Raw genomic sequence first — 23,596 nt, 5'->3', positions numbered from 1 at the left:
ATAAATAAATGTATAAATAAATGTATAAATACATAACAAAATGTATAGATGTATAAACAAATGCATAAATAAATGTATGAATACGTAACAAAATGTATAAATAAATGTATAACATACGTAACAAAATGTATAAATATGTAACAAAATGTATACATGTATAAACAAATGTATACATAAATGTATAAATAAATGTATAAATAAATGTATAAATACATAACAAAATTTATACATGTATAAACAAATGTATACATAAATGTATAAATAAATGTATAAATACATAACAAAATGTATACATGTATAAACAAATGTATACATAAATGTATAAATAAATGTATAAATACATAACAAAATGTATACATGTATAAACAAATGTATACATAAATGTATAAATAAATGTATAAATACATAACAAAATGTATACATGTATAAACAAATGTATACATAAATGTATAAATAAATGTATAAATATATGTATAAATACATAACAAAATGTATACATGTATAAACAAATGTATACATAAATGTATAAATAAATGTATAAATACATAACAAAATGTATACATGTATAAACAAATGTATACATAAATGTATAAATAAATGTATAAATAAATGTATAAATACATAACAAAATGTATAGATGTATAAACAAATGTATAAATAAATGTATGAATACGTAACAAAATTTATAAATGTATAAATAAATGTATAACATACGTAACAAAATGTATAAATATGTAACAAAATGTATACATGTATAAACAAATGTATAAATAAATGTATAAATACGTAACAAAGTGTATAAATGTATAAATAAATATATGGATAAATATCAATATCAAAATAAATAAATGACTTCTAATTTTGTCAAAAGAATGTAGCTATTTTACGTATAAATACACATTTTTTTCATTTATACATTTTGACTTTTATTCATACATTTTGTCTTCTATTTATTTAGGTATTAAAACATTTTGTTGTAAGTATGTAAATGAAGTGGGCGGGTCGAACATCAGTCTAAGGCAGTGATTGGTTAAACAGGTGAAACAAACTAAAGCAATCGATGTCGATCTTAAAACTATTGTTCCTGCAGCGTCTGATCTGAAGCATCAACGCTGCACGACGAGTGGAAGAATCTTATCTGAATATTAGCAAACAAACTTGATAAGTTGTCCGTGTTGTTCTTGAGTTTTTAGTTTTTAACAACCACGACCTAATGAATGAACTGTGAATGTTACAGTTATAGCACCTGCTCATGTTAGTAAGTAACTTAGTTGTCTTGACCTTTGAACATCTATTTTATTGATCGTTTAAGCGCTTTGTGACCCTGGTCAAGAAAGCGCCATATATATATATACAGGGAGTGCGGAAATATTAGGCAAGTTGTATTTTTGAGGATTAATTTTATTATTTAACAACAACCATGCTCTTAATTAACCCAAAACACTCATTAATATCAAAGGTGAATATTTTTGGAAGTTGGAGCAGGGCTTTTTTAGTTTTAGCTATTTTAGGAAGATATCTGTGTGTGCAGGTGACTTTTACTGTGCATAATTATTAGGCAACTTAACAAAAAACAAATATATACCCATTATAATTATTTATTTTCACCAGGGAAACCAATATAACAGTTCAACAATCACAAATATACATTTCTGACATTCAAAAACAAAACAAAAACAAATCAGTGACCAATATAGCCACCTTTCTTTGCAAGGACACTCAAAAGCCTGCCATCCATGGATTCTGTCAGTGTTTTGATCTGTTCACGATCAACATTGCGTGCAGCAGCAACCACAGCCTCCCAGACACGGTTCAGAGAGGTGTACTGTTTTCCCTTCTTGTAAATCTGACATTTGATGAGGGACCACAGGTTCTCTATGGGGTTCAGATCAGGTGAACAAGGAGGCCATGTCATTAGTTTTTCTTCTTTTAGACCCTTTCTTGCCAGCAATGATGGAGCATTGTCCTGCATGAAAATCATGTTTTTCTTGAAGGATGCCGACTTCTTCCTGTACCACTGCTTGAAGAAGGTGTCTTCCAGAAACTGGCAGTAGGACTGGGAGTTGAGCTTGACTCCATCCTCAACCCGAAAAGGCCCCACAAGCTCATCTTTGATGATACCAGCCCATACCAGTACCCCACCTCCACCTTGCTGGCGTCTGAGTCGGACTGGAGCTCTCTGCCCTTTACCGATCCAGCCACGGGCCCATCCATCTGGCCCATCAAGACTCACTCTCATTTCATCAGTCCATAAAACCTTAGAAAAATCAGTCTTGAGATATTTCTTGGCCCAGTCTACAAGTAGACGTTTCAGCTTGTGTGTCTTGTTCAGTGGTGGTCGTTTTTCAGCCTTTCTTACCTTGGCCATGTCTCTGAGTATTGCACACCTTGTGCTTTTTGGCACTCCAGTGATGTTGCAGCTCTGAAATATGGCAAAACTGGTGGCAAGTGGCATCTTGGCAGCTGCATGCTTGACTTTTCTCAGTTCATGGGCAGTTATTTTGCGCCTTGGTTTTTCCACACGCTTTTTGCGACCCTGTTGACTATTTTGAATGAAACGCTTGATTGTTCGATGATCACGCTTCAGAAGCGTGGCAATTTTAAGAGTGCTGCATCCCTCTGCAAGATATCTCACTATTTTTGACTTTTCGGAGCCTGTCAAGTCCCTCTTCTGACCCATTTTGCCAAAGGAAAGGAAGTTGCCTAATAATTATGCACACCTGATATAGGGTGTTGATGTCATTAGACCACACCCCTTCTCATTACAGAGATGCACATCACCTGATATGCGTAATTGGGAGTAGGCTTTCGAGCCTATACAACTTGGAGTAAGACAACATGCATAAAGAGCATGATGTGGTCAAAATACTAATTTGCCTAATAATTCTGCACTCCCTGTATATATATATACACAAATATGTGGCTCAGTAGTACTCGCCTCTGGACCCAGACGTCCAGGATCGATTCCCAGCAACTCATTTTCATTTTTCTGCTATTTTTTAAATATTTTATCTTAACGTGATGAATGATTTATTTTGAAATTAGCAACATTTAGAGACATTGTTATGAGCAACAATTTAACATGGAATAATAGGTTAACTTTTGATTTAGACATTGTGTAACGTTCTTAGAGAGAGAGAGAGCATGAAAGGACAATTTGACATATTGATATTTATCCAAACATTTCTACATTTGGTTACGTATTTCTACATTTATTTCTACTTAAGTCATTTATCGTCCTTCACCTGATTGGCTGGACGTCCAGCTGACCCCCTGCAGACTGTTGTCACAACACACACTTGTGTATTTAATGTCAACAACACAACGACTTGACTGGAAAAGGACACAAGTATCAACACAGCAGATCACTCTGTTTGAAACCATTCAAAGGATGTTGAAATCTTCATTTATTTTACTTCTTATTTTATTTGTCAAATATAGTGTAAACAATTAATTATATTCAAAGCTGGAGGTTGATTTTGTCTGTTGTGTTATTTATTTACTTTCACTTTTTATTGATTTTGTAAACAATAATGTGACAAGATGTGTTGATTAAGACACGTGACCTGTAAAGAAATATATTTCCCTAAATATCTATTAATATTATTGATGTTATTGATTATCCAAGTTTAATTCTTACAGCCAGTGACACGATCAACCTCATTTGAAATCATTTAAATAATTTAACTGAAACTTTTTTCTAAAATTATATGAAATTATATCACATTTATAATATAAAATAATATAAATTGTCTTATATTATATAACACTTATAATATAAAATAATATACAATTAAATAATATTATATAACATTTATAATATAAAATAATTTCAAATATGTAATATTATATAACATTAATAATATAAAATAATATAAATTACATAAAATATTTAACATTTATAATATAAAAGAATATAAAATATATAATATTATATAACATTTATAATATAAAAGAATATAACATATATAATATTATATAACATTTATAATATAAAAGAATATAACATATATAATATTATATAACATTTATAATATAAAAGAATATAACATATATAATATTATATAACATTTATAATATAAAGAATATAACATATATAATATTATATAACATTTATAATATAAAAGAATATAACATATATAATATTATATAACATTTATAATATAAAAGAATATAACATATATAATATTATATAACATTTATAATATAAAGAATATAACATATATAATATTATATAACATTTATAATATAAAAGAATATAACATATATAATATTATATAACATTTATAATATAAAAGAATATAACATATATAATATTATATAACATTTATAATATAAAAGAATATAACATATATAATATTATATAACATTTATAATATAAAGAATATAACATATATAATATTATATAACATTTATAATATAAAAGAATATAACATATATAATATTATATAACATTTATAATATAAAGAATATAACATATATAATATTATATATGCCAAACGTATCCACGTCCTTGATATAATTTTTATCAACAAAGTCATTGAAATGAAAAAACATAATTTAATTCATCATATAAATTAGAAGTTTTGAGCTTTTAGACACTTTTTCACACTTTCTTTGAAGCTCTCATCACATCAGGACTTTGACCCGAGTATGTGTGTGTGTCGGTTTGGTGTCAGAGGTAGGATTGTCCACGTGTAGATCATGATGTCACTGAGAAACAACACGTTCTGGAACCACAGTTTGCAAATGACTCTTTGTTGAGTCAGCGAATCACAGGCGACTCAAAACTCCTGGTGGTTTATCGAGTCACTGAACCGAGTTCATCGCACGTCAACCTCACGAGTCTCCTTGACTTCCTGCTGCGAGCAGAGAACGTACGACTCGACCTGTTGGACCTTTGAGTCGAACATCTGAACCTGGAGCACCGTCCTGGTGTCGTGAGAAGCTGAGGTTGACCAGAGGAATCATGACGACTAAGTACAAGTCACACACAACACGCCTACACACATAAATGTATCCAAACGCAAACACACTCAAGCACGAACACATGCAAACATACACACACAGACACACACAGATGGACGCTAACACATGCTGACACACACATGTGCACACGCACATACTGTTAACTCAATGTATCCAAACGCAAACACACTCAAGCACGAACACATGCAAACATACACACACAGACACACACAGATGAACGCTAACACATGCTGACACACACATGTGCACACGCACATACTTTTAACTCATAAATTAACGTATCCATACGCAAACACACTCAAGCAAAAACATATGAAAACACACACACGCAGATGGACGTTAACACATGCTGACACACACACGTGCACACTCAAATACTGTATGAAACTACAAACACACAAAACATGACAAACACAAAAACTCATAAATAAATGTATCTATACGCAAACACACTTAAACGCAAATACACGCACACACGTATACAACGCAAACACACATTTAAGACAGACACACACAGTTTGACGCTGACACATGCTGACACACACACTTGCACACTTAAATACTGTATGAAACTACAAACACACAAAACATGACAAACACAAAAACTCATAAATAAATGTATCTATATGCAAACACACTTAAACACAAATACACGCACACACGTATACAACGCAAACACACATTTAAGACAGACACACACAGAAGGACGTTAACACATGCTGACACACACACGTGCACACTCAAATACTGTATGAAACTACAAACACACAAAACATGACAAACACAAAAACTCATAAATAAATGTATCTATAGGCAAACACACTTAAACGCAAATACACGCACACACGTATACAACGTAAACACACATTTAAGACAGACACACACAGATTGACGCTGACACATGCTGACACACACACGTGCACACTCACATATAAAACTAAAAGCACACAAACATTACAGACACAAAAACTCATAAATAAACGTATCCATGCGCAAACACACTCAAGTACAAATACATGCAAACATACACACGCAGACACACACAAATTGACGCTAAAAAGCTAAAACATGCGGGGACACACACATGCAAAGACGCGCAAACACAACTTAACATCGATACACATGTTTCAAAACCACAAGCGCACAAAAATAAATCAAACAAATTTAGAAACTACTTCCAAAAAAAAATGCAGACTGAAAAAAAAAAAATTTTAGTTGCCACACAACTACACACACATATACGACACACAACATTCAGACGACTGGCACGGACACACACAAACACACACTTAAACATGTTGTTGAGTGCCAGCATGATCGACTGGAAGTTGGATCAAGTAGCTCGGTACTCTGTTGCTTTTGTCTGGTGACACGATTGTAGCATTTTTTACATTGAATTAAAAACACTACAGATTCAAAAATATTTAGTTTGTAAAAATGATTTTTGAATGATTGTAATTTAAATATCAAACTCTATGTGTAAAAATAAAATCATACATTTTGGAATTATTAGATTTTTAAATTTAGTTATTAAAACAACAACAAAAAAATATTCAATATACAAAATATGCAATTGAATTATGAAAAAACATAATTAATATATTAAAAAAACAACAATTCAATTATTTTAAACACATTTAAATAACAACATTTTAAAGTTTCAACATTAAAAAACGTAGAATTAAAGCCTTTAATATTCTCAATATTAAAATAAACGTCCATGAATAAAGTAAAATAGTCAAATACTCTGGAGTGTGTGGTCAGTCGTGGGTCCGAGTCCTGGTGTTTCTGATGGATGGTATTAACTGGCGTCTGAGGCTCGTCCAGCAGCAGAGTTTCATCACAGGAATGGACTCTTTAAGAGGCGTCGCTGCTGCAGCCACAGCGCTGACGGATCTCGGTGTCGGCGCCGTAATAGCGTCATATATCACGGCGGCGTGTTATTGGGGCTCCTGGCCTGCACTCGCACACAAACAAAAGAGTGATTCCACCGCTCGCCCGAATTATCGCAGCAGCTGAGACTCAGAGTTTTTTGGATTCGCATGAATCACGGTGGATTCAAAGCAACAGTTTCTCATTCGGCTCACGCCTCTGAGCGAGTGACCGTCACATGCTGCCATCATTGTCCTGGTTAATGAGCAAACACTCCTTTACACCCTGATGTGATTTATTACTCAATATAACTTAACTTCAGTCGTTTAATATGTAGATTTGTTTACCTTTTTAAGCTTTTGAAATATCCTTGACAGCAATGAGCCTAATAGGATAATAGATGGAACCTTTATAAAGTTCAACTACTGTGTGTGTGTTGTTGTGATGTGTGACTCTATTGTATCATAAGTGTGTGTGTTGTTGTGATGTGTGACTCTATTGTATCATCAGTGTGTGTGTGTTGTTGTGATGTGTGACTCTATTGTATCATCAGTGTGTGTGTGTTGTTGTGATGTGTGACTCTATTGTATCATAAGTGTGTGTGTTGTTGTGATGTGTGACTCTATTGTATCATCAGTGTGTGTGTGTTGTTGTGATGTGTGACTCTATTGTATCATCAGTGTGTGTGTGTTGTTGTGATGTGTGACTCTATTGTATCATTAGTGTGTGTGTGTTGTTGTGATGTGTGACTCTATTGTATCATCAGGGTGTGTTGTTGTGATGTGTGACTCTATTGTATCATCAGTGTGTGTTGTTGTGATGTGTGACTCTATTGTATCATCAGTGTGTGTTGTTGTGATGTGTGACTCTATTGTATCATCAGTGTATGTTGTTGTGATGTGTGACTCTATTGTATCATCAGTGTGTGTGTTGTTGTGATGTGTGACTCTATTGTATCATCAGTGTGTGTTGTTGTGATGTGTGACTCTATTGTATCATCAGTGTGTGTTGTTGTGATGTGTGACTCTATTGTATCATCAGTGTGTGTTGTTGTGATGTGTGACTCTATTGTATCTTCAGTGTGTGTTGTTGTGATGTGTGACTCTATTGTATCATCAGTGTGTGTTGTTGTGATGTGTGACTCTATTGTATCATCAGTGTGTGTGTTGTTGTGATGTGTGACTCTATCGTGTCATCAGTGTGTGTTTGTACAAAACTCTCTTTTCATTGAAATATTGATATTGTAAAATGATCTTAAGCTCCGCCCACTAAAAAAAACACTTTGTTTTTTCTGGAGATTAAATCTTGTTGACCATAACCACACCCACGCTGCTGTGATTGGTCAAGCATGTAGGTTTGTCATAGCGCGTCATCAGTCCCGGAAGTCTCAACCTCCAAGGGACTCTGTGTATAAACAAAGCGGGCGTGATTACAGCTGGAGGAGTGAAGCCATTATTACGTCATAATGGACTCTAGTAACCTCTTGTTTGTCAAGATACAAATAGTTTAATTGATCCGATACAGATCACGACACAGGCATAACAGTATGCTATATAGTGATACTGTAGTAACAAGGATATATGTGTAGTATTGTGGAGTACTTGACTCTGGTGTTGTGATACTGTAGTAACAAGTATATATGTGTAGTATTGTCCAGTACTTGACTCTGGTGTTGTGATAGTGTAGTAACAAAGATATATGTGTAGTATTGTCGAGTACTTGACGCTGGTGTTGTGATAGTGTAGTAACAAGTATATATGTGTAGTATTGTCCAGTACTAGACTCTGGTGTTGTGATAGTGTAGTAACAAGTATATATGTGTAGTATTGTCCAGTACTTGACTCTGGTGTTGTGATAGTGTAGTAACAAAGATATATGTGTAGTATTGTGGAGTACTTGACGCTGGTGTTGTGATAGTGTAGTAACAAATATATATGTGTAGTATTGTCCAGTACTTGACTCTGGTGTTGTGATAGTGTAGTAACAAGGATATATGTGTAGTATTGTCCAGTACTTGACTCTGGTGTTGTGATAGTGTAGTAACAAGGATATATGTGTAGTATTGTCCACTACTAGACTCTGGTGTTGTGATAGTGTAGTAACAAGGATATATGTGTAGTATTGTCCAGTACTAGACTCTGGTGTTGTGATAGTGTAGTAACAAGTATATATGTGTAGTATTGTCCAGTACTTGACTCTAGTAACTGCTTTCATTTGTTTTCAAACCAAAATATGTCCAAACATCGGCTTTAAAGATGCTGGAGTCACTGTATCCTCTTGTCCTCAGTCATCGTTGTCCCTTCATGGATGTAATGACTGGCATCAAACATGAATATTTGAAGGATCTAGCGATATTTCAAACGCAGTGAATATTTACATGTTAATTAAACATTTCAATTTAATTTTAAAACACTCTATTTAATTATTAACCATAAAAGAACAGTAGTAACACATTAAATGTGATTAACAAGCCAAAAACTAAAAAGTAAAAATGGATACAGGATCGTGGTAAAGAATATTGCAATATATCGCTGTAATAATATTTCCTAACAACCTAATACATATAGACTGTAAACCTGCTGAATAGTAAAAAAGGTTAAATGCTGTTAATGAGGTAATAATAAGTAAATAATCTTGTAATAAGTTAGAGGCTGTTGTTTGTATGTAATATTTCATTGATATATCGTTTAATTGTCAGAAACGATTCTGCACGAATGTTTGATATTGTTTTCCTCTGAGGCACGATTACAGTCACGCTTCTCCACATCCTACGTTCCTCATCCTCTCAGAACGAAGAATCCTTTCATCTCCTCCGTCAACAAACAAGTTCTCCGTCACTTCGCTCCAATCCTTCGTCAAACTTGGTTCCACCTGCTGATCTCTGTCTCCAGCCTCCGGGCTGCGATCCACATCCATCACTTACGTAACGACGTGACTTCCCCGGTCAGAATCCTCCTACACTGCAGCATCTCCACGACGACTCGAGGTGGAAACATAAAGCTCCATATATGCACCGACAAGATGTTGTATCCATGGCTACGTCCTCACGTAATCTGTATTATTTTTATCACAAAGGCTTTTCTGCTTCTTCCTCCGAGCCTGCAGCTAACATGTCGGTAATAAACACAGATTCTGATTTATACGTGGAGGAAGAAAACCACTTTATCGGCAGCGGCGGCGGCGGTCGAACCAGGGAGTCCAACTTTAGTGTGAATCACCAGGATGTGCTCAACATGTGATGCTACCAGAGACTCCTTCCTGCCCACGTCCTCCTCCTGCTGTCAGCAAACACAGTGGATGGAGGAGACAAAATGTACTTGAAATCAAACATGTGTTGACAAGAGGAGCGTCGACACAGAGTATACCTCCGCCAAGAAGCGAATTTCACAAAACCTTGTGAACGCAGTGTACAATGAATCAAATGAACAACATAAAGGTCAACTGATGATGATGTAGTAAATGTTCTTCTCTTCAAGATGCAGTAAGTTCCTCATCATGACCATGTTTTACACTTTATTACTTTATAAAGTTGCTCTGAAATCTGGGCGAACAAGAGGTTACGAGAGTCCATTATGACGTAGTAATGGCTTCACTCCTCCTCCAGCTGCAATCACGCCCGCTTTGTTTGTACAACGAATCCCTCGGAGGGGGAGACTTCCGAGATTGATGCGAGCGGTGACAACCCTCCATGCTTGACTAATCAATGCGAGTGGGCGTGGTTATGGTCAACAAGATTGAATCTCCAGATAAACAAATTGTTTTCAGTGGGCGGGGCTTAAGTATAACAAGTATATATGTATAGTATTGTCCAGTACTTGACTCTGGTGTTGTGATAGTGTAGTAACAAGTATATATGTGTAGTATTGTCCAGTACTTGACTCTGGTGTTGTGATAGTGTAGTAACAAGTATATATGTGTAGTATTGTCCAGTACTTGACTCTGGTGTTGTGATAGTGTAGTAACAAGTATATATGTGTAGTATTGTCCAGTACTTGACTCTGGTGTTGTGATAGTGTAGTAACAAGTATATATGTGTAGTATTGTCCAGTACTTGACTCTGGTGTTGTGATAGTGTAGTAACAAGTATATATGTGTAGTATTGTCCAGTACTTGACTCTGGTGTTGTGATAGTGTAGTAACAAGTATATATGTGTAGTATTGTTGAGTACTTGACTCTGGTGTTGTGATAGTGTAGTAACAAGTATATATGTGTAGTATTGTCCAGTACTTGACTCTGGTGTTGTGATAGTGTAGTAACAAGTATATATGTGTAGTATTGTCCAGTACTTGACTCTGGTGTTGTGATACTGTAGTAACAAGTATATATGTGTAGTATTGTCCAGTACTTGACTCTGGTGTTGTGATAGTGTAGTAACAAGCATGTATGTGTAGTATTGTCCAGTACTTGACTCTGGTGTTGTAGTATTTACAGACCACATGACTCTTGACGAAGTCGTAAATACTTTCTTTTGTTTTCAAACCATAATATGTCCAAACATCATCTTTAAAACTGCCAGAGTCACTGTATCCTCTCGTCCTCAGTCTCCATCTCTCCATGCTAATCATTCTTGTGACTATCTATATTGTTCATTCTAAATAAAAAATATATGTATTTGTTGAATATCAAAACAGGATCATTAAAAAAAGAAAATTGTGATATTTTAGTGTATCAATATTTTCTTACGTCCATAGTAGATTTAGAGTTAATTTATATGAATTAGTTTAATGTTTTGTTCTATGAAGTCAAGTTTTCTGGGGGGGGGGGGGGTTAAATGGTAAATAAATGTACATTTGGTTTCCTGTACTACCGGAAGTAGTAAAACACAAATAAAACACTAGTAGAACAAAAATATACAGTCGTGTTGGTCTGGTTTGTGTTTACCTCATCAAAACCTTGTGATAGATTCTATATTAGCAGCTAAGGCTAAACCTTCTTGAAATACTTCGGTAATTCATACTTTAATTATTAAAACGGGACAAAGGGATTATGGGATTGTTGGTTTGTTTTAATGAATGTTTTGTAGCGTGTTGGCCGTTTAGAAGTCGTATACTTGGTAAGTACCAGAAATGACGATGTTGTTTTTCTACCCTGTGGGTGTTTGAGATTCCAAAAGAAAAAATAAATCTATTATTCATGTGCGTTATAAAGCTTCCTGCTGCGGGAATGAAACATTAACGGCGTGACGGAGCCACAACTCAAACCCCGGTCATGAAAACAGGTCAAATGAATCCGCCAGACGACCTCGACCGGCGGTGGAAGACGTACGGCCGGAGACAGGCGAGGTGAGAAGGTCACGAGGGAATCCATACCAGCTGACACGGTTTCAAATCGAACATCGATTCTGGACGCCGAGGGAGGGGCGTCGTCCTGCTGCTCCTCGCGGGTCGTGATGGAACCCGGGTCGGAGGAGGAGGCCCCGCCCCCGGCGCTCGGCTGGAGGTCCACGACACCGGGTCCTAACCAGTCATTACCGCGACCCAGGTGCTGCTCACGGATTCCATTAAGTTTTCATCTTCCTCACCAGTCGCTGGAAGAGATCCTCCTCAGAGACGACGCCTCCACAGGAGTCTCCAATCTGTCTTTAAAAAAACTGCATAAAACAGAATTCATCAATTTAAAGAAGTCTCTCCCGACAGAAACACAAACGATACATTTTTTATTCCTATTTTTGGAGCAAAAGCTGCGTCTGGTGAAGATCTTCATCTTTCGAGTTAATGAAACGTTATCGATCCATTAATATCAATTGATGAACACTTTCCCAGAAGATCACAAGACGTGTGAACGTAGCCAACGGACTCGTGACGAGCATAAATCTTGTCTCTGCGCCTCATCGCCGTCATCCATCACCATCTCCAGCGACTGGACTTGATGAACATTTTCTGAACAGAAGTTTGATGAAAGTAGTGGTTTATGGATCAATGGCTCAGTCAGTGCAGAAGCGAATGTCTCTTAAGTAATTTATAATCTCATTTAATCCGTCAACACGATGTTCTTTCACGAGAAAAACTCTGCTATAAGTAAGTCAATTTTAAAGTTGATCCTGAAAGAAACTGGCAGCCAGTGAAGAGTTTTAAGGATCAGAGAAATGTGAGTTCTTCTACTAGAGCAGCTCAGAATTCTCGTTGCAGAGTTTTGAATCAACTGCTGGCGAGACACATCCTTCTTGTTAAGACATGAAAATAAACTGATACAATAGTCCAAACGAGAAGAAACCAACGCATGGATTATAAGCTCCAGATCATGTTGTGACAACATTTTCCTAAGTTTAGGGATTTTTCTCAGTTGAAGGAAACATAATAAGTGTGTCTTTTACTCCTTCAACTGTCAATCAAAAGATGACTGACAGCATCACCTGCTGCAATAGACCATATATATATATATATATATATATATACAGTATATATATATATATATAAGATATATATATATATATTTATATATATATGTATGTGTTTGTTGGAATCTGTGTTTAGCAGTCAAGTAATATTTATTTGTCGCAAAGTTAAGTTCGTGACTTTTCTGCTGCATCGGCACTTTCCTCTGGCGCTCCATCCATCATCAGTTGGTTCAGAACCAGACTGCGGCCCAGAGAATACTAGGTTGGACACTTCAGCAGCTCCACATTCTAACTCACTCTTGAAAGGAGTTGTTGAGATTAAAAAACCTTGAAATATACCCAAGGAATATTTGACAGATGAAGAATCATGATGAGAATAATGCTAATAGAAAAGTTTATATTTTAACTTCTTCCAAAATGTAATAAAAAGTGACATTATTTTATAATAAATGATGAGCATTTTGTTACCTCTGACAAGGAGGTCATGTGTTCATTTTTGTTATTCTGTCCTTGATGTGAAGACGATTACATTTAAGGGCTGTTTAGGATATCCATCTGGATCCACACATAAACTAGCTAAGACATGTGTCCTGTTGAGCAGTTCTGTTCGACCCATACTGCCCCCTGCTGTCCAACTGAGCCGACGACTATAATGCCATTTAAAGAATAAATAAAATGTTTGTTTTTTAAGTTCAACTAATGTGAAACTTCAACTCTCCTGACTCACATGTAGTAAACGTTGAAGTTCCTCATCATGACCATGTTTTCAACTCATTACTTTGTAAACATGCTCTGAACTCTGGGCAAACGAGAGGTTACGAGAGTCCATTATGACGTAATAATGGCTTCACTCCTCCAGCCAGATGTACTCACGCCCCGCTTTGTTTATACAACGAGTCCCTTGGAGGTGCAGAATTCCGGGATTGATGACACGCGGGGACAGACCTCCATGTTTGACAAATCACAGCAGAGTGGGCGTGGTTATGGTCAACAAGATTACATCTCCAGGAAAAGTGTTTTCAGTGGGCGGAGCTTAAGATCATACACTCACACACTTAAATCAACACATTAGTTGAACTTCAAAAAGATTAATATTGAGAAACAAAATTAGGTATAAAAATAGAAAATAAAATCTCATTATGGATGTAAATACGCTTCCTGGTGGATTCCTGTGTTCTCTTGAGTGCTTTTATAGTTAAATATTTTATCATTTTTAGTTAATTATATCATATTTGAATGATAAAATTTCTATTAATTTCAAAGTATACATACATATATACATTTATATATATATATGTATATATATATATATACATATAAAATAAACAGATATTGTATCTGTCATGTCTGTTTCAATTCCATCATCTTTGGTCCAGTATAAGAGTCCAGACTATGTATTTATCTACAGTTTCTTCTCTGTCACTTCCTTCATCTGTCAAGTCTTCTAACAAGCGTAGCTTTTATTTGCCTTAAATGTTCACGACAATCCCTTTAAACTCACTTTAAAATCATGTTTAACACTCGACCTTCACGCTCAGAGCTTCGGCTCCACAGTCCAATGATTGGTCCACAGAGCGTCGCCTCAGTAACAAACACGACTGTCAACATGCTAACATTTGCTCAAACTCATCAGATGGAACACGATCCTCGCCGCCCGAGGCTTCGGCTCGGCTGAACTAAATTAATTTGCCGGTTTTTGCATCATTATTTCCAGCCTCGTGTAATCTGAGCCGTGGAGCGAGTGTGATGTCTGACCGGTCGACGCTTCGGCGGCTACGTCACGCGCGAGCCAAGATGAAAGAAGGACTAACGAAGATGGAACTTCACTTCCTGTCGTCTGGTATTAAGCTCCGAGTGTCGCAACAAGTAATGGATTTAAAAGACTTCACATGGGAGGAAAGAAGGACCGTTCGAGAGGGTCTGAGGTCTAGTCCTGGAGGAGAGATGGACTGCTTAAGAAGTCACATTCCAGACTGAAGCTAGCTAACCAAGAAGATGCTAACCAAGAAGATTCTAACCAAGAAGATGCTAACCAAGAAGATTCTAACCAAGAAGATGCTAACCAATAGGATTCTAACCAAGAAGATACTACCCAAGAAGATTCTAACCAAGAAGATGCTAACCAAGAAGACGATAATCAAGAAGATGCTAACCAAGAAGATGCTAACCAAGAAGATGCTAACCAAGAAGATGCTAACCAAGAAGATGCTAACCAATAAGATTCTAACCAAGAAGATGCTAACCAAGAAGATGCTAACCAAGAAGATGATAACCAAGAAGATGCTAACCAAGAAGATGCTAACCAAGAAGATTCTAACCAAGAAGATGCAAACCAAGAAGACGATAACCAAGAAGATGCTAACCAAGAAGATGCTAACCAAGAAGATGCTAACCAAGAAGATTCTAACCAAGAAGATGCTGACCAAGAAGATTCTAACCAAGAAGATTCTAACAAAGAAGATACTAACCAATAGGATTATAACCAAGAAGATACTAACCAAGAAGATTCTAACCAAGAAGATGCTGACCAAGAAGATTCTAACCAAGAAGATTCTAACAAAGAAGATACTAACCAAGAAGATGCGAACCAATAAGACGCTAACCAAGAAGATGCTAACCAAGAAGATGCTAACCGAGAAGATGCTTACCAAAAAGATGTTAACCAAGAAGATTGTAACCAAGAAGATGCTAACCAAGAAGATGCTCACCAAGAAGATGCTAACTAAGAAGATGATAACCAAGAAGATGCTAACCAAGAAGATGCTTACCAAGAAGATGCTAACCAAGAAGATGCTAACCAAGAAGATGCTAACAAAGAAGATGCTAACCAAGAAGATGCGAACCAATAAGATGATAATCAAGAAGATGCTAACCAAGAAGATGCTAACCAAGAAGATGCTAACCAATAAGATTCTAACCAAGAAGATGCTAACCAAGAAGATTCTAACCAAGAAGATGCTAAGCAAGAAGATGCTACAGTACCTTTTGTGTTTGTTTGTTTTCCCTGTTTGCTTGCCACTCTGGTTTCCTCCCACAAAAACATACTTATCATATAACAAGTGTATGTTGTCGAATGTCGCAATCATTTTTCATGTATTCCGGAGTCAAGTTTTTTGTCTAAGTCACCCTACTAAGTCAGCTTGGAATCAGAACAGAACAGAATCAGAAACTCTTATCTAAAAAACATGATAGCTCAGCAACAATATTTTAGTCTGTAAAAGGAGTAATACTAAGGCGACTCGTGAAGTAATACCAGAGTAAAAACTTCAGAAACTCGCGGTAAGGCTTCGTAGTTTCGTAACACATAAAATCACTTTGAGGCTATAGGTACAGTGTATGTTTTTGAGAAACTACTGGAAGGGCTTTGCTGTTATGGGATTAGGTCAGAGGTGTTTGAATGGAAACAGAAGTCTCTAGAGGTTATATTGGCAACTGCGATAAAAGATGACATCATCAGTGAAGGTTCTAATTGATCCAGGTCAGGGTAATCCTGGTGGTTTGAACGCGAGTCAACTGGAATTAAGTAAGTAAGTAAGTAAGTAAGTAAGTAAGTAAGTAAGTAAGTAAGTAAGTAAGTGAGTAAGTAAGTAAGTAAGTAAGTAAGTAAGTAAGTAAGTAAGTGAGTAAATAATTAAGTAAGTAAGTAAGTAAGTGAGTAAATAAGTAAGTAAGTAAGTAGTGTATATTTATAAAGCACTTTATTCAGACCAGGGTCACAAAGAGCTTATACGATCAAAACAATACACAGTTAAAATACATGCTTTGAAAGGTCAAGACAACATAGAGACAGACACAGCAGCCCCAAGAAAATTAAGGAAAAGCACAAATATGTCTTAAGATTATTCTTGAAGGAGTCAGTAGATCATCAAACACAGAGATGGTTCCAAAGCTTAGGAGCAACAGTCTGGAAGGATTTCTCTCCTCTGGTCCGGAAGTTCAGGAACCATCAGTAGATTCTGATCCACAGACCTCAGAGCCCGAGCTGGGGTGTAAGTCTGGATCAGATCAGTGATGGAAGGTCTGACCATGAATAGATCTGAAAGTAAGAACCAGATTTTTAAAATGATCCTGAAAGAAACTGGCAGCCAGTGAAGAGTTTGAAGGAGAAATGTGAGTTCTTCTACTAGAGCGGCTCAGAATTCTGAGTTTTGTATGAACTGCAGGCGAGAAGATCCTTCTTGTTTGGACATGAAAATAAACTGTTACAATAGTCCAAACGAGAAGAAACAAACGCATGGATTATAAGATCCAGATCATGTTGTGACAACATTTTCCTAAGTTTAGAGATTTTTCTCACTTGAAGGAAACATAATAAGTGTGTCTTTTACTCCTTCAACTGTCAATCAAAAGATGACTGACAGCATCACCTGCTGCAATAGACCATATATATATATATATATATATATATATATATATATAAGATATATATATATTTATATATATATATGTATGTGTTTGTTGGAATAGATATCTGTGTTTAGCAGTCACGCAATATTTATTTGTCGCAAAGTTAAGTTCGTGACTTTTCTGCTGCATCGGCACTTTCCTCTGGCGCTCCATCCATCACTCATCAGTTGGTTCAGAACCAGACTGTTAGACACTTCAGCAGCTCCACATTCTAACTCACTCTTGAAAAGAGTTGTTGAGATTAAAAAACCTTGAAATATACCCGAGGAAAATTTGACAGATGAAGAATCATGATGAGAATAATGCTAATAGAAAAGTTTATATTTTAACTTCTTCCAAAATCTAACAAAAAAGTGCCATTATTTTAGTAATAATAATAATAATAGATTATGAGCATTTTGTTACCTCTGCCAATATGATGTCATTTTAGTTATTCTGTCCTTCAGCAAAATAACTGTAAAATTAAGTAATTGATCAAAATGAAATATTCAGGAACTTTTGATGTGAAGTCGATTCCATTTGAGGGCTGTTTCGGATATCCATCTGGATCCACAAATAATCATGAGTGTGGCGGAGAACTAGCTAAAACATGTTTCTTGTTTTTAAGATTGCGGGCAGTTCTGTTCGACCCATACTGCCCCCTGCTGTCCAACTCAGCCGAAGACTATGAGACAATTTTAGAAGATAATGAAATGTAAAAACTCCAACTGAAGTAAACGTTAAAGTCTTTCAATAGTCCAGACGAGAAGACACAACTACAGAAGACTTCAGTCTTAACTTGAGTCAAAGTGCCTCACAGCAGCCATCTTTAATCCTCTGCAACTGACCTCGTCTTTCGTCCCGGTCACATGTGTTCCTCCCTCACTGCACCACCTATCATGACAGTTTTAAGAAACTTTCTGATCAAAGAAAAGTTGTTATAATTCTATTGTCGTGAGAAAATCCAATGTTTGTGATAACAATTCATCTCTGCGCAACAGAAGACTTCCTTCTGGGGGACTCTCTTTGACGTGTGGGACTCATTTACTCTACTTGCCTACGTCTGCTCCACAGCGCCCTCTGTAGGACACCAACACAATCACACATGTCAGTGAAACAAAGAATCAAACGTGTTTTATCTCATATCTCCCTCCATGTCCTCGTCTAAACATCTCAGCACAAGAACTTCCCATGACTCACTACATCAGGTGTGTGTGTGTGTGTGTGTGTGTGTGTGTGTGTGTGTGTGTGTGTGTGTGTGTGTGTGTGTGTGTGTGTGACGGCAAGTTACTGTTGACTTCGGTCGGGGATTTCGTTTTTCTGGCTTGTGTTGGTTCTGATCCGCCTGATGTTCTTCTGCAGCAAAACATCAGCAATTCAACACATCCCGTCTGTGCACGAGGAGAAATGAGAAATAGCTGGCTGCAATTTTGTGTGTGTGTGCGTGTGTGTGTGTGTGTGTGTGTGTGTGTGTGTGTGTGTGTGTGTGTGTGTGTGGGTGGGCTCTGGCCTTTTCCCCTCCTCTCCCACGTCCTCCAGCTCTGCCATAGCATTAGCATGCAAACAGCAGCTGCAGCGCTGCACCCCATCGTTCACTTCAAACAGCAGCACAACCTCAGCTCCCACACACACACACACACACACACACACACACACACACACACACACACACACACACACACACACACACACACACGCACACCAGACACACAAACGGCATAGTCCCACTATGACCATATTGTACAGTTCATATATCACAACAGTGGAAGAAACAGCACTTTGTACATGTCAGTGAGATGTACTCGTTCGACATTCAACCCACGCACAAAGTGACACACACAGTTAACAACCCACACACTCGCCCTGCAACGCACACACACACACACACACCTGACAAGCACACACCGTCTGGTTGACTGCAGAGAGTTTGGCACTCCCGGGTGTTTTCTTGCTTCTTTCTTTCTCTTAAACTTCTGCATCTCCTGCAGCACAGACTTCATCTCGCAGACACCAACTGTGTTCAGATGCTAACACGGGTGTGTAGCACGGGTGTGTAACACGGGTGTGTAGCACGGGTGTGTAACACGGGTGTGTAGCACGGGTGTGTAACACGGGTGTGTAACACGGGTGTGTAGCACGGGTGTGTAACACGGGTGTGTGACTTGGGTGTGTTCGGGAAGTGCAGTGGTAAGCACCGCCTGCAGGAATGAACCAGGCACAGCGGGTGAGACATCCTCGCTGCACAGTTATTCAGGCTGAAGACAAGTTCAGGATCGATACATGAGATTTTTTTTAAAACATCTTTCGTCTTCAGCTGGTGTTCCGAGCAAACATGTGATGGAACATCTGAAGACTCGTTGATGTCCCGATAGATTCATCAAGAAATAAATACACAACAGCCTGTTAGATTCACACCTCCTCTGGTGCACACATGCGGATGCTAGAAGCATCAAATAGATCATCCTGGAGTAGAACACTAATGCTAATATTAGATAAAGATTCATCTCAGCAACACAACATTTCAGAGCTTTTTCCAGAGTCAACAGAATCTAAATGCAGACTCAAGGTAGAACTGTAGTCACGCAGTAATCTCACTGTACCATTCAACATGATATATATTTAATGATTCAATACGATATATTCAACTGATGATTCAATACGATATATTCAACTGATGATTCAATACGATATATATTCAACTGATGATTCAATACGATATATTCAACTGATGATTCAATACGATATATTCAACTGATGATTCAATATGATATATTCAACTGATGATTCAATACGATATATTCAACTGATGATTCAATATGATATATTCAACTGATGATTCAATACGATATATTCAACTGATGATTCAATACGATATATTCAACTGATGATTCAATACGATACATTCAACTGATGATTCAATACGATATATTCAACTGATGATTCAATACGATATATTCAACTGATGATTCAATACGATACATTCAACTGATGATTCAATACGATATATTCAACTGATGATTCAATACGATATATTCAACTGATGATTCAATACGATACATTCAACTGATGATTCAATACGATATATTCAACTGATGATTCAATACGATATATTCAACTGATGATTCAATACGATATATTCAACTGATGATTCAATACGATATATTCAACTGACGATTCAATACGATATATTCAACTGATGATTCAATACGATATATTCAACTGACGATTCAATACGATATATTCAACTGATGATTCAATACGATATATTCAACTGATGATTCAATACGATATATTCAACTGATGATTCAATACGATATATTCAACTGATGATTCAATACGATATATATTCTGATTCAATACGATATATTCAACTGATGATTCAATACGATATATTCAACTGATGATTCAATACGATATATTCAACTGATGATTCAATACGATATATTCAACTGATGATTCAATACGATATATTCAACTGATGATTCAATACGATATATTCAACTGATGATTCAATACGATACATTCAACTGATGATTCAATACGATACATTCAACTGATGATTCAATACGATATATTCAACTGATGACTCAATACGATATATTCAACTGATGATTCAATACGAAATATTCAACTGATGATTCAATACGATATATTCAACTGATGATTCAATACGATATATTCAACTGATGATTCAATACGATATATTCAACTGATGATTCAATACGATATATTCAACTGATGATTCAATACGATATATTCAACTGATGATTCAATACGATATATTCAACTGATGATTCAATACGATATATTCAACTGATGATTCAATACGATATATTCAACTGATGATTCAATACGATATATTCAACTGATGATTCAATACGATATATTCAACTGATGATTCAATACCATATATTCAACTGATGATTCAATACGATATATTCAACTGATGATTCAATACGATATATTCAACTGATGATTCAATACGATATATTCAACTGATGATTCAATACGATATATTCAACTGATGATTCAATACGATATATTCAACTGATGATTCAATACGATATATTCAACTGATGATTCAATACGATATATTCAACTGATGATTCAATGCGATATATTCAACTGATGATTCAATACAATATATTCAACTGATGATTCAATACGATATATTCAACTGATGATTCAATACGATATATTCAACTGATGATTCAATACGATATATTCAACTGATGATTCAATACGATATATTCAACTGATGATTCAATACGATATATTCAACTGATGATTCAATACGATACATTCAACTGATGACTCAATACGATATATTCAACTGATGATTTAATACGATATATTCAACTGATGATTCAATACGATATATTCAACTGATGATTCAATACGATATATTCAACTGATGATTCAATACGATATATTCAACTGATGATTCAATGCGATATATTCAACTGATGATTCAATACAATATATTCAACTGATGATTCAATACGATATATTCAACTGATGATTCAATACGATATATTCAACTGATGATTCAATACGATATATTCAACTGATGATTCAATACGATATATTCAACTGATGATTCAATACGATATATTCAACTGATGATTCAATACGATACATTCAACTGATGACTCAATACGATATATTCAACTGATGATTTAATACGATATATTCAACTGATGATTCAATACGATATATTCAACTGATGATTCAATACGATATATTCAACTGATGATTCAATACGATATATTCAACTGATGATTCAATACGATACATTCAACTGATGATTCAATACGATATATTCAGCTCACGATATGACTCAATAACATATAATTAGTTCACAATTCAATACGATATATTTAGCTCACGATTCGTTACGATATATTCAACTTGCGATACAATTCAATATCATATATTCAGCTCGCGATACGATTCAATAAGATATCTTTACCATACAATTTGATACGACAGATTCATGTCATATAAGATTCGATACAATGTATTCAGCTCACGATATGATTAGATATAATTTATTTAGATACATTTTCAAAATGTTCTTCTTACGATCTTAGGTAACAATGGATTATAGTGACATCTTGTGTATCTTCCACTCTCTTTTGGTTGAATTTCCAGAACTAAAAGCCAAAATATATCTAAACATCAGCTTCAAAAGCTGCTGTAGTCCCCTGTATCCTCTCGTCCTCAGTCATCGCCAGATCCCCACAGAAGTTTACTGTTCCTTAAGCTGTAGAGAACTCAATGACTGCTGTGTATATTCTCTTCCACTCCATGGTGTCTTCGAAAAAAAAACATCAGTTTTTCACTTTGGAGTCCATCCTAGATTCTACGGGTGAGAGGCGGAGGACACCCTGGACAGGAAGCCAGTCTGTCACAGGACACACAAAGACACACAATTATTCACACTCATACCTACGGCGACATTCCCAAGTTCTCAATCAACCTCTGTATGTTTTTGGACTGTGGGTAGAAACCGGAGTGCCCGGAGTAAACCCACACAACACAGGGAGAATATACAAACTCCACACAAAGGTTACAAGTTGACTTTCTCCTGACCTGGAAGAGAACCAGCAACCTTCTTGCTGTGAGGCGATCGAACCACTGCACCAGCGTGTTCCCAGAATCAGTTTCTATCGGTTTTTGTCGTTTATCTTTCTCCCTCTCTCCTCCCCTGCAACTGACCTTGTCTACCCTTCTTGACTCAAATAATGGAACTCAAGGACACAGAAGGGTCTCATCCCTCTTGGACTCAATGAGTAAAGTCTTAATTCTCAACTCTCAGTGAGTTCTCAAGGTCACCTGGACTATATTCAGTTGTTCCCACCATCCTGACGTCTCCTGGTCGCCCTGGTTAGCGAGTCTTCCTCGGGCCAAATCCTGCTCCAGTGTGACGCAGCTCTGGCACAACGACGAAGGCGAGGGATTCTTTCCAGAGCTCTGGAAGTGGATCACACCTTTTCTCATGAACATCT

General features: G+C 36.2%; 1 long non-coding RNA gene across 1 annotated transcript; it reads right to left on the bottom strand.

The window, feature by feature from the left end:
* Window positions 1–1,421: 1,421 nt before the first annotated feature.
* On the bottom strand, window positions 1,422–2,873 carry LOC148069979 (uncharacterized). Its single transcript, XR_015712908.1, has 3 exons — window positions 2,308–2,873; window positions 2,143–2,177; window positions 1,422–2,044 (listed from the first exon to the last, which is right to left on the bottom strand). It is a non-coding gene; the product is annotated as an uncharacterized LOC148069979 (long non-coding RNA).
* Between the last annotated feature and the right edge of the window lie 20,723 nt (window positions 2,874–23,596).

The sequence above is a fragment of the Callionymus lyra genome, chromosome 10, assembly GCF_982586985.1.
Source record: "Callionymus lyra chromosome 10, fCalLyr1.hap1.1, whole genome shotgun sequence".
NCBI classification, from domain to species: Eukaryota; Metazoa; Chordata; class Actinopteri; order Syngnathiformes; family Callionymidae; genus Callionymus; species Callionymus lyra.
The sequence above is the reverse complement of the archived record's forward strand: the minus strand, read 5'-3'. Positions and strand labels throughout refer to the sequence as shown.